This window comes from Perognathus longimembris, chromosome 1 (genome assembly GCF_023159225.1).
Source record: "Perognathus longimembris pacificus isolate PPM17 chromosome 1, ASM2315922v1, whole genome shotgun sequence".
Lineage (NCBI taxonomy): Eukaryota > Metazoa > Chordata > Mammalia > Rodentia > Heteromyidae > Perognathus > Perognathus longimembris.
This window is the reverse complement of record NC_063161.1, coordinates 74849074-74861738: the sequence shown is the minus strand read 5'-3', so window position 1 is coordinate 74861738 and position 12665 is coordinate 74849074. Positions and strand designations below refer to the sequence as shown.

General features: G+C 51.0%; 1 protein-coding gene across 1 annotated transcript in view; it reads right to left on the bottom strand.

Annotated features, from left to right (window-relative positions):
• Nucleotides 1-12665, bottom strand: part of Galnt17 (polypeptide N-acetylgalactosaminyltransferase 17) — a 160770-nt gene that overhangs the window by 51597 nt on the left and 96508 nt on the right. The window lies entirely within an intron of this gene.

Genomic DNA, 12665 nt, shown 5'->3' with positions numbered 1-12665 from the left:
GGACGCCATACTGGAAGAAAAGCACATTTCCATCACCACAGGCTGGACCACTAGACAACGCCTACCCAGATGATCACATACCTATGGAGCCACCAGAGAGCTTGTGAAAAACACCGCACCTGTCCAGAAGACATAGTCCTAGGAAGTTCATATGACCAGTGATGACAATCTGCCCTAACATGCTGCTGTGTAGTGTTACACCAGACCACAGTTTAGGAAAAATCATAAAATTTTCTGATTTTCTTTCTGGCCATACTGAGGTTTGCTAGGCAGGCGCTCTTACTACTGAGCCATGCCTCAGGTTCTGTTTTCTTCTGAGGTAGGGTAGGTCTTCCTTCCTGCTATCCTGGGTAACAGTGAATCTATCTCTTTAAGAAACTTTCTAGCCTTGAACCATCTTTCTCCCAAACTCAGCCTCCTGAATAGCTAGGAATACAGGCTTGAGCCACCAGCATCTGGCTTGCCCATCAGAAGCCCTTAGTTAAGTGGTGGGAGGGAAAAGGGACAGGCAGCCCAATATGAAGGGGACCAGCAGAGAAGAGTAGCCAAACAGACCCTGTGCCTTGCGGGTCTTCCCATCACAAAGCTCCTCCTCCTTAGTTCAGTGAGTCTACACCACCGCCCACAGCTAACCTTGATTGGAAAATAACAGCCTATGTACAATGGATAAGTAGCTATGCTTCACAGGCTTTCCCTAGAAAGACCCAGAAGCCAGTAAGCACCGTAAGCAGTGCTTTTTAAAAAACAACAATAACAACCACAAAACAATGAATTCTTGATTGAATAATTAGCTCAGCAAATACTCAGGCACACGTGAGGAGAAACTGGCGGGTTATTAATTACCACGCTGCATAGAAGTGTGGCTAAATCCTCTTCCCCAGGAGCTGCACCAACACATAAATACTGCTATGGAAGGAATCACCCAGAACTGGAACCAAGGAGCAGGAGGGGGGCTTGGCACCCATCTGGATGCCAGGGGGCTGTTCTACCTCTCGTCTTTTATCTGGCGGGCCAGGTGGGCTCTTCCACCTCTATATGCCCATTTCGAATGGGACACAGCATTTTCTTTTCCAGCACAGTGTTCAAGTTGTATTCTCTACACCTTTACTACTTCTCTACTTATTTTCTACAAAGAGGTAATTATGGATTCAGCCACCCAACCAGAAAGTCATGTGTCTTGCGTGACACCCATCACTTGTAACTCATTTCACACCACTCACCCCCAAAAGAGAGAAAAAGTATTGAAAACCACAGACAATACTAAAGAAGTTTCTGCAAAGGTAAACAAAAATAACAGGACTGGATGTCAGATGGACAAGAAGTTCACAGAGAAGACTTAAACAGAAAAAGAAAACAAAGCATACATTATCTAAAAGGCAGAAAACAAAGGCCTGTGCAAATAAAACTCACAAGCAGGTCGTGCAGCAAAGGTTGTATGCCAGGAACTCGCACAGTACCCCACCCCGTGGTGCGGAGTCTCTAACACTTAGTCTGAAACAAAATCCATCCAAAGGCTTCTTGCCAGCCATGTGCGCAAATCAAAATGACAACGGAAAGATTAAAAAGATGGGCAAAGCAAACGAAAGGAAGGCAAGGCGAGATTAGTTCCAGAAAATGAAATACGAGCTGGCAACCACGCTGTAGTGTAAATCAGAGGTCCACAGACAAGGCTGCCCATCACTCCCATGGGGTGTGAACGGAGAAGGGGCAGTGAACACGCCGGGCCTGGCCCTCCCACCCACCTTTATTTCTGCTGAGTTGAAGATTGAACTCAGAGTCCATCCTTGCTAAGGCTAGCAGGGACCTGACTCCCCACCCAGTGCTCTTGCTCTTAGTTTGTTTTACAGGAAGGTCTCGTGCTAACTTGGCCCAGGCTGGCCCTGGATGGTGATCCTCCTACCACCACCTCTGGAGTTGCTGGGATTACAGGCATGGATCACCACCCTCGGCGGAGCTTGCTTCCTGGGACGTCTCTCTCCACAGGCAATGAAATACATCTGACATGCAGGGTCATGCACCCACTGGCTGGGACTCGAGCTGGGGTGATACTGGGGACGTTTGGTGGGTCAGGGTCCCAGAGGACAGCTTCCCCGGGGGCCTCCGAGGTTCAACCTCCAACTGAGCTGGTCACATCCACCATGGCCGGGTCAGAGATCCCCTCACTTAGTGACACGCAGAGAATGTTCTAGCATGCTTTGGAATTCAACAGGCAATGGGCTTTTAACCCTGCCTTGGTGTTCAGAACCTCCCTCCCGTGTAGGAATATATCTCGGGGGTGTTTAGGGAAGGATTCTTATTTTCAGAGGTGACTTGGAGTGAAGAGACATTCTGGAAATCACAGTCTCAGACATTATTGATTTTAGCAACACCTGCCTGGCTTGCGTCTCTCAGATGATTGATTAGTGCTGTCCTGCTTAAATCCCATGCTTTACCCAGGACTGCAAGAAACGTGGTATTTGGAGCATAGCAAGGATCGGTATTTGGAGCATAGCAAGGATCGGTGCCTTTGAGTGGTGACCCCACACACACCGCCCCCACCGTCATCCCTGGAGAAAACCAGTTTGGATCAGAAGCTGGGTCCCAAAGGAAGAGATTCGTTAAGAATGAAAACAGGGAGCGAGCAAAATTAGCTGAAAATGAGAATGAGGAGGCAGGAGGTGGCAATTATGGGCAGCGCCCCCAGGCACATTTCTATTTTTATAACTGATCAGATTCTGCAACGGACTGAGCTGGGCTGAGGTCTAAGACATCCTGGAGGCTCCTCCCTGGGGACTGAGGATAAAATGTGCACCCCCATCCTGGCAGAGATGCCCCCAAGAGGCCTCGCCTCTTCCCTCCCTCAGCTGGGCCCCCAGGCGGAAGCGCCAGTCCAACCCAGGGCCCTCGAAGTGCCCACTAGAGCGACACCCCCTGGGATGCAATGTGAATCTCACATGTGACTCTCCCGCTTGCCCCAAGCTGGTCCCCCACCCTGGAGAGCTGGGGGTGACTCCTGTCAGGGACATCACGTGCCGACGAGTCCTGGGATGCAGATAGTGTTTAATCCACCCCTGGCCCATACGTTCCTTTTGATCTCCTCTTGAGAAAAGTGAACTAATACTTTGTGTGTGGAAGGGGCAGAGTAAAGAGAAAGCTCGTGCGCCCACGTGGGTCCTGAGGCGCAGCCGACAGTCCTCTCTGCTTGTGGATATAATTTTTCCCCCCACAGAAAAAAGCTAAAGATTTTTAAAGTTTCATTTCCAGGGAGAAATAGAAGGTTTGGAACACTGGGTTCTGGCTCCCCTGCCAACGGGTGCCTGCCTCTGAAGCCTTTAGTTACAGCATCCATCCCCAAACGACACAGCAGTTCCATCACCGCGCGAACGCACACAGAAGGCTGTTTGCGGAACTTAATTGCCATTTTAATGTGTCTTAATTGCATAGAAATGCGACTTAATGTACTGTTGCATTTGGTACCCAAATTCAGGCTCAGAAAGAGGAGGCTGGGGTGTTGCTGAAGGAATCTCAGCCGGTAGAAGATGGGAGAATTTCCCCAGGTGGTAGGCTGTTTTGGGGGTGTTTTTTCCCCCTCCTCCTCCTCTTCCTTCTTTTTCTCTCCCTCTTCCTCCTCCTCCTCTCTTCCTCCCACACAGAAGTAGGAAGCCCAGTAGGCCTCTGGCTCTCAGGAGGGAGAGGGAACCACTGAAGTTCAGGCCTTGTCTCTCCTCCCCACTGGGTGCCAACCAGAAGCCTCACCCAACTGTCATGTTAGTCTAAAGAGCCCCAAGGAGGTAAACAGAGGCAGCTGGAAAGCCAAGCTGTCCCGCCATGAGCATTCGGGCCAGTGACTCAAATGGACTCCCTAGCATCCCCCTAGACAGCCGATGGTTGTCCCCACAGGTAGAGAAACTGCACCTGTGGGGTGTCTGTGGCTCATTCCCGTAATCCTAGCCAGTCAGGAGGCTGAGCTCTAGAGGATCCATTTGAAGCCAGCTTGGGCAGAAAAGTCTGAGTCTCCATCTCTAACTAACCAAGAAAAAAAGCTGGGCTCTGAGTTCAAACCTCAGTACTGAATGAGACAAAAATAAAAGAACACCTGCCAAACTGAGCTACTCCTACTGTTACATCTTTTGACATGGCCAGGCGGGGAAGGCGGGAGACTTCAGCCATGGACTCTGTGTCCAGTCACCAGCATGCAATGTGGAGCTCACTGTTATGGACTCCGGCCGGGACAGATGCCCTGGAAACACAGACATGGCTGGTCCTGTCAGAAAGGTGTCACAGAGGCAGGACTGCTCCTCCTTCCTGTGGTGCCAGGGGCCCACGCTGAGAGGCACTAGGGATCCCTCCTCCCCAGTGGATGTGCTCCCACCAATGAAACTGGCCCATGGCTCCACATCCACCAGACCTCCTATGCCCACAGATCTGTGGCTGCACACCATCAGGGCTGGTGCAGACAAGCCGGCAAGGACCCGAGCCACCCCAGAGCAGCTTCTGTGTGCCCAGGCCGGGTGACCCCAAAGGAAGGTACCCTAAGGCCAGTGGGTTCCGCCATGGTTGTTAGCAACAGAAGGAGGAGGAGGAGGAGGAAGAGGATAGGAGGCAGCCCTGTCACTGCTGCAGGTCTGGCCAGGACGCCCTCCAGACAAGTACATGGTGCATCGGCTGTAGACACAGCACTGGCTGCTATGTGTGGGATGTAGACCCAGGACCAGCTGCTGCATGAGGGGTGCAGACACCCAGCCAGTTTTTACATGGCAGGATCCCCAGGTAAGTCACTCCAGCAATTCTAAGTGGCCTCAGCCAAGTCCTGGGATTAAATGGCTGAATGTCATTGCCAGAGAGACGCAAACACAGGTGTCACACTGCTGTGGCCTCACTTCCATTTCCTTTCCTTTTTTCCTGGCCTGCAAACAGGTCTCTAATGCTACTGAACTATCTGGGAAGGGACCACGTGTGCACAGTGATGCTGTGGACTCCCAAGGGGTGTCGGGAAGGGACCACGTGTGCACAGTGAGACTGAGGACTCCCAAGGGGTGTCGGGAAGGGACCACGTGTGCACAGTGACGCTGAGGGCTCCCAAGGGGTGTCGGGAAGGGACCATGTGTGCACAGTGACACTGTGGACTCCCGAGGGGTCTTGGGAAGGGACTGTGTGTGCACAGGTGATTCTGTGGAGTCCCGAAGGGTGTTGGGAAGTGACAACGTGTGCACAGATCGTGCTATGGACTCCTGAAGGGTGTTGGGCCCTTCAACCCTGCAGCCCTAGACTCATTATGACAAGGAAGTTAGGCACAATTAGAATGGAACTGGCTTAATTTCTTGGGTGAATCCGCATGGCTTAAAATAATGTTTTGTTTGATCTTCATTGACTTGTCTAATAATGCAGAAAATAATCGTCCTCAGGCTGTGAACAAGCAGATTACGCTGTCACAGGAGCTTAGCAGGCTGTGAGCTGCACGGCAATGCAAGGCTAGCGTGCCGGCCTGCCCGCGTGCCCCTCTTGCTTACAACAATCAGGCTGAGCAGTGAGACACAGGCCTCGCTCCTGCCTCCTCCCCACTCCTCCTTTAGAACCCTCCTCCACTGACAGGTGACCACTGGGAACCAGAGGGCACAAGTGACCAGGCACTGAAGGGACCGTAGCACCTCACAGCCAAGCAGCACAGGGCACAGGGCTCAAGGAAGCCCACAAACACAAGCAGCCATTCTTCTCCAAGTCTGAACAGTAAAAATTCTGACTCCCAGGGCCCAGGGGCACATGGGGCCGCAGACCCAAGGGGACCATCTTAGAATCATTCCAGACAGGTGTTGGCCACCATGAGGACTGCCGGCTTCCTTAGAAACACTCTGCATACCAAGCCACAGGACATTAATGGTCAGGGAGAACTGGGGCCAACGTGGCAGGCTTGGGATGGGGCTCAGAGTGGCTGACCCCTGACTGGATGCCCTCCGGGGCCTATCCAGCCCATGGCAATGGTCCCCAGCAACATCAAGGACATGGATGGGTGGGAGGAGACTCAATCAGACTTGAAAGTTTGTCATCTGGCTTGTTGGATGGCCGTGGGCAGGTGCACACATGTGTCCCCCTTCCCCAGCCTTCCCATGCTTTTGAGGAGGCCACCAAAGGAAGGGCATCCAGCCAAGCAAAGATGTCTGGATTCCTGCTTCGCTCAAGGACACATATGGGGGCAGGGGGGGGGGGGAATGAGGCCAGTGTTACACTGTGGGAGGAGAGGCAGAGGTGGGAGGATTTCCACAGGGGTCTGGCAGATGCTGACAGCATTCACGATGGTGGAAGGGTCCAGGATGCTCACGGCCAAGATCTGCTGCCTCAGCCAAGTTCAAAACCACCATGTAGCATGACTCACTGTTCAGTACAGTGTCCTTAGAAGGAGTTGAGTCCTTACTCAGTACCTGAGGGGTTTTGTTTTGATTTGTTTTGCCAGTCCTGGGACTTGGACTCAGGGCCTGAGCACTGTCTCTGGCTTCTTTTTTTTTTTTTCGCTCTTGAGCCACAGTGCCACTTCCGACCTTTTCTTTTTATGTGATGCTGAAGAATCGAACCCAGGGCTTCATGCATGCATGGCAAGCACTCTACCACTAAGCCACATTCCCAGCCCTGAGCCTGCGGTTTTCAAAGCACTCCATGGAACATTTGAAGACACAGGAAACACACGAAGATGTTCCAGCAGACTTTCAACCCTCACGTAAGAGAGGCTGGACAATGAACTGCCAGTAAAACAGCTATGCCTGGAGAAGAACGAGCTGAGGTGAGGCTGTGTGGCCAGAAGGAGAGGGGCCTGGCCACAGCTCTGCTGGAGCAGGGAGAACCAGGCAGGTCAGGAGAAATTGGAAGTGTGCTCTGTCAGGCGTGGCCTCTTCCAAGTGTGAGCGTGCTTTTCCTGCAGTTCCCAGCCTATGCTGAGCGTAAGCGTGCTTTTCCTGCAGTTCACAGCCTGTTCCAAGCTTTCCCTGTAATCTTGAGAGCTCTGCTGGGTGACGATCATGTACTACAGTTAGTGTTCTCCCTCACAGGGGCCTCAGGGTACTTCCTCCATGGCCAGGTTCAAGCTGAGCTCAAGTGCAGCCCGTAAACCCACGGCATGTGGGATTGCAAAATAGCATCACACGATGACCCCACACGTGTTCCCACCCAAGTCAGAGCCTCTTCAAAGCTCTGGTCTAGGTAGTAGGGGATGATGAGAAGCCCGCAGCCCGAATGCCGCTTCATCACATGGTAGTTAACCTGGACACCAGGGGCAGAGATGGAACAATAATGCCTGCCTGGCGCTGCCTCGGATGCTGCAAAGGAGCCACTTCCGCTGACGGCGTTTCCATGGAGACTTACCAAGGACCCGCGCGTCCCGCAGGTCACTCACAACACAGTGCACATTTCAAAGAAAATATCAACAGATGCTCCTGGCATCAAATGTCACTGCGTTCTCAAAGATAGCTGAACTTGGATGGAATGCTGGCATTTTTCCGGAAACTCAGAATCTCTGGTTGCAGGGACGGGGGGAGGGGGGTGGATCTTAAATGTTATTTATTTGAACCCCATCCATCTCTCTGATGCCCACATCTGGATCTATTTCTGGGCACATCAGGGCCAGATCCGATCTTCTCACAGCCTGCCTCCTCAGATAAACCGCAGGGTGTCAGTGCTGTTCTCAGCTCCAGTCAGAGCCAGTCTGGGGACATCTTGACCCTAGCAAAGGACCCTTTCTTCCTGGGACCTGCCTTCTCTTCTTGACCCCCCCCCCACCTCTAATGCTCAACATATCCAAATTCACTTCACTAAATCCAATCAATAAAGCCGGATATATGCAGCCTCTATGATGTGATATTTTCTTCTTTGTTTTGTTTAGTCCGGCCTCTCTTTCTTATCACAGAAGAGCATGAATGTGTTGGGGAAAATCTGGCAGCATGGCGGGGAGGGGGGTCGTCAGGGAGAGAGGAGACATGACTCCGACGCACAGGCTGCAGGCTCACTCTCACAGTGGAAACACATTGCACACCCTGCCTGTTGTCTGTCCTTTTGGGGGAACAGCGCATCATGAATGTTCTCCTCCCAAGGCTCAGCCATCTGTGGGGCAAATGCAAAGAGCACCTGGGCCCCAGAGCTTCCTGTTCTCCCGAGTCCCCCGCGGCGCTGCCCCCGTCCCTTCTGGCCCCGCTGTTCCTAACCAAAGTGACAACAGTGGCAGCCGTGACTCGTCACTTGCCGTTGGCAGGGCTGTGGCACTGTATGCTGCAGGAAACCAGAACACTGCCCAGTGTGCTGCAGGGACTGTCCATGCTGCGGGGTGGCCTGGGTAAAGCATGTCCTCCTAAAATTTCTGGGTTAGAGTGCATATTTCCTCCCCACAGTGTGCAACTGCACCCACAGATGGGGGCGTCCAAGCAATAAATGAAATCAGGATGAGGTCACTAAAATACATGCTGCTTGTAGACGCACGCATCAGGGACGGAGCAGCCCAGCAAGGAATCTGTGTGAGGAAGATTGGAGGGGTTGAGGGGCACCCCTACACAGCTGCCCAGCCGGGAGAGCCTAACACAGCCCAGTGGCCCTCGGGCTATGCTCATACTTCTAAAAGGAAGACCACAACCCCCACCCCCCATGGATTTCTCCAGGATGCTGTTCTCATGAGGCCCCCAGCCCAGCTGCCTCTGTCATCTCTGGGAACTTGTTCAAATTCTCAGGCCCACCCCTCACCATGCAAAGCTTAGAAGAGAGAAATATAATGTACATATTTGCGTAGAACACAAACCTCCAGAACAGGTGTCAGCTTGGAATGCTCCAGTTGGTGATGCTCTTTGGAGACAAGCTCTCACTATGTGGCCCAGGCTGACTGAATTTGGGATCCTCCAGCCTCTGCCTCCCAAGTGCCCTACCATGCCCAGCATGGAAGTAGGATAATTTTAACTTGAAATTTAAAACCCTCTAAATGCACAGGGCCAAGAGCAGAGTAGGCATAGTAAACGTCTTGGTAAACAGTCTCAATAAAATTTGTAACAAAGAATGATTTCACTGCATCCAGTTTCATGTGTTTTCATGGTGAGAAATCAGAGCAGTACCCATCAGAAAGATTTCAGATGCAGGTGGGAAATCATACCGCCTTCTCTAACAGAGTCTGCATGGGCATGTGGCAGGGCCCCAGGATGCTGCTTGGTGGCTCCTGACTTTTACCCTTCATCTGCATAATGAAATCATAATTTTCCATCGAATTGTCCTTCGGCTCCATGGAACTGACCAGCAGCATGAGATGTCTGGCTGGAGGTTGGTGACCCAACGCCTGTCACTGACACCTGGCTTCCTGCTGGTACCTTGTAGTTTTGAAGCCCCTCACCTCACAGTAGACAGAAAGCTAAGGAGCCTAAGAAGGAAGGAGAGCAAGGCAAGATATCCCCTCCCAGGGCCCGCCCCCAGGATCCACTTCCTCCAATCAGAACCAAGATTATCTTGTTCCAAGGCCCACCCCCAGGATCCATTTCTTTCAACCAGAACCAGATATCTTCTTCCAGGGCCCACCTCCAGGATCTACTTTCTCCAACAGAATCCATCTCCCAGTTTCACTACCTCCTAAAAATCTGTTCAGATTTTCCAGCCCACCAATGAGTTGAACCACTGATTAGGCCAGCGTCATCTCAGTGTCTGGAAATACCTCACAGACACGCCCTGAAGTGTGATCTAGTAATCTCCTAGGCTCCCTCAATTCAGTGAAGTTCATAATCATGATTAACCCGCAGGACAACCCACTACGTGAAGAGCCAGCCAGAAACATGGCTGGGCCTTGTATGGCAGCAGCTTCAGGCACCAAGGTAGCAACATACACCCAAAACCAAAAACACAGCAGGCTCTGGGAGGGGGCAATGAGGCGTCTGGTGGAAGAGATGTGGCTTGTGCTTCTCTTACTTCAGGACACAAGTATCTGCCCAGAGACAGTACACAGATGCAAACTGAAAAATAAACACCTGCACCTTTTGTTTCTTTGGGATCAGATGCTGAGCTCAACCTGCAGGAGGAGCTGGGGTGGATCAGAGGATGTCCTGTGCTCCGTCGCAACTGGGTCAAACAACACATGCAAAATGCACCAAGGAGCCATGTGGTCTGGAGAACAGGGCTGGCAGGGTTTCAGTATGTTACTGCACCTCACATCTAATAAATTTGCATGGACAGGGTCAGAGGGAAGCAGGGATCTCTGGGAAAAGAAAATGGCGCTTCCCTGAGCTCAGAGTGCAACCCCATCCACCCTCACCCTGAGCAGTGAGCAGAGCAGCAGCAGCTGACATGTGCTGTGAATCACAGGCACTTTTTTTTCAGAACTCTGGGCTCCCCCAGGGTCTCTGAGTTAAGAGAGTCCGCCAGTCTGTTAATTTTCTGATTTCTCTTAAATCTCTGCCTAGGTAACAGTTTTTAGATCCTATTGGCTCCTTCCTCCTGCTTGGATCGATCTTTTTATTTCCCCAATTCAGCAGTTTGTAAAAAAGCTTTTCCTTCCTAAATCTGGGTCTGAACAACTGGAGAGACCCATGACTCCTCCAGCTGCAAAGCTCCTGGAGAAACTGATGGCTTTTCAATTTCAAGTGCTCCCTTCCTTGGCTTCCATCTGGCTTCTGCAGCTTATCCTTCCATCCACCCATCCATCCTCCATCTATCCATCCATTCATTCATCCTTCCTTCCAACCTCTACCCATCCATCCTTCTACCCATCCATCATTCCATCATCCATCCTTCCTTATCTTGTATCCATTCATCATTCATTCATCTTTCTATCCATCCACCCATCCATGCATATATCCACCCACCCATCCATCCTCTGCAGTTAGTTATTGTATTCCTTTCTTATCTCTTATTTTTAGTCAGTTATCATGCAAACCATGGTGACAAGGGCCCGCCTGACCAACGGTGACCCATGGACCACATATATCCCATTTCTCTAGTTGACAGCAGACTTGGCCTTCCACACCCAGCTCTCCCCCAGAATCATGAGAGGTGCATTTAGAGAACCCCTCCTCCATGGGTGCTGATGGAACTCCTGACACCCCATCCCAAAGCAATATGAGGGAGACTGGAACACACCCCAACCCATATCTTCAGCAGAGATTATTTTAAGCTACTTACTTTGAGACAATGCAGACAGAGGAGCAACTATGAAAGTTGTTTTGGAAATTGATTTTTTTTTTTTGATAAAGTAATCCTGCATTTCTCAGGGAGCTTTGCTCCTGGAGTTGGAAGATGGGATGATGGAAAGGAGGACCTAAGTTCACACCCCAAGCCCTGCATTGCTACTTGCCTGCATCCTTCCTCACACCCTATTTTCGTTTCAGATAAATACAGCACATAAGTCTGAAACTGAAATACTTGTCTTTGAGCTCTGCTCTGAATGTTTACTCATTTCTCTGGTTTTCCCCGACTTATGTGATGCACACATGTTAATAACACTATTTTTTTCCCTCTTACTGTCTTTGGTTATAGGAAGTCCAAGTTATAAATTATGAAGGGTGGAGTATGCGATGGTTTTCCCGCCCTTCTGCAAAAAAAAAAAAAGAGTACTTGGCTTGCCTTTAGCAAGAACCTCGGCAGACCAACCAGGCAAGAATTCCTCACCCTTGATGCTTCCTCTGCAGAGGTTTCCTCGCGTGGCACTGACCACAGTCCTTGGAAGGTAACCCCTACATGCCATGGTGATGGATCTTCTCTAGTGTATCAGAATCCATCTCGATTACAACGGCCTTGACTGAGCTCTTACACAAGAGAAAAACTGAGAGGTTCCAAATAAAGTTACAGGGGCCTGAGATGGCAGGAGGAGAGATGGCAGGGTCTGTTAGTTAACAAGCCTCAGGCTAAACAGAACAAAGATATTGAGTTCCTGAATGTCTGTTACAACCATTGCAACCCCCAGGCTGCTTACAACCCCAACAAATCCAGAAGCAGCCATTACTTCTACAGACTACCTTCCCAGCCCAAGGCCTCCTGTAATCCAAGCTGGAAGTCCTTCCAGTGATAGCACAACCATAGCCAACTGAGGTGCAGTGTGAACAATCTATGCTTTTTCTCCCCCAAAATCTCATGATTCAAAACTGTTCTTAGTTCTGCAGAAGACACTGTCCATCTGTGACCCAACCACACTATGATAAATCACAGGGACCTGACCCAGTACCCAACAGACACGTTTTCTGACTATTACCTGAATGGCTCAATAAACTACTTTTGTTTTTAGCTCAACTTGGTCCAAGAGTTTTGGGTTAACAGGAGGACATGCTGGAGGTAGGGACAGAGCCTCCCTGGGCTCTGGGGCTCTCCCCTCCAAGGGAGGGGCCCAGCATCCACCACTAGGCTGCCTCTGGAAGGCTGAGCAGGGGGAAGCCATCACTTTTGTGATGGTGTCTGGTACCTAGACCTGCTGCCGCCCACACCAACATGGAGGAGGAGCTGTGCCCTGCCTGCCCAGACCTCAGCCTCCTTAGGAGGGAGTAAGTATGTAGATAACCACACCGCTGGACTGCCAGCCAATTAAGCCAGTTTTCAACATCTTCCCAAACAACACCATACATCATGACCACACAGGATCACGCAGCCTGTTAACCAGTGACGTACGATGTAAGAAATAAGTCAGACTTGTGAAGACAAGCGTGGAAGAGAGCCAGAGGGGAGACCAACCACTAGGATGACACTGTAGAGCC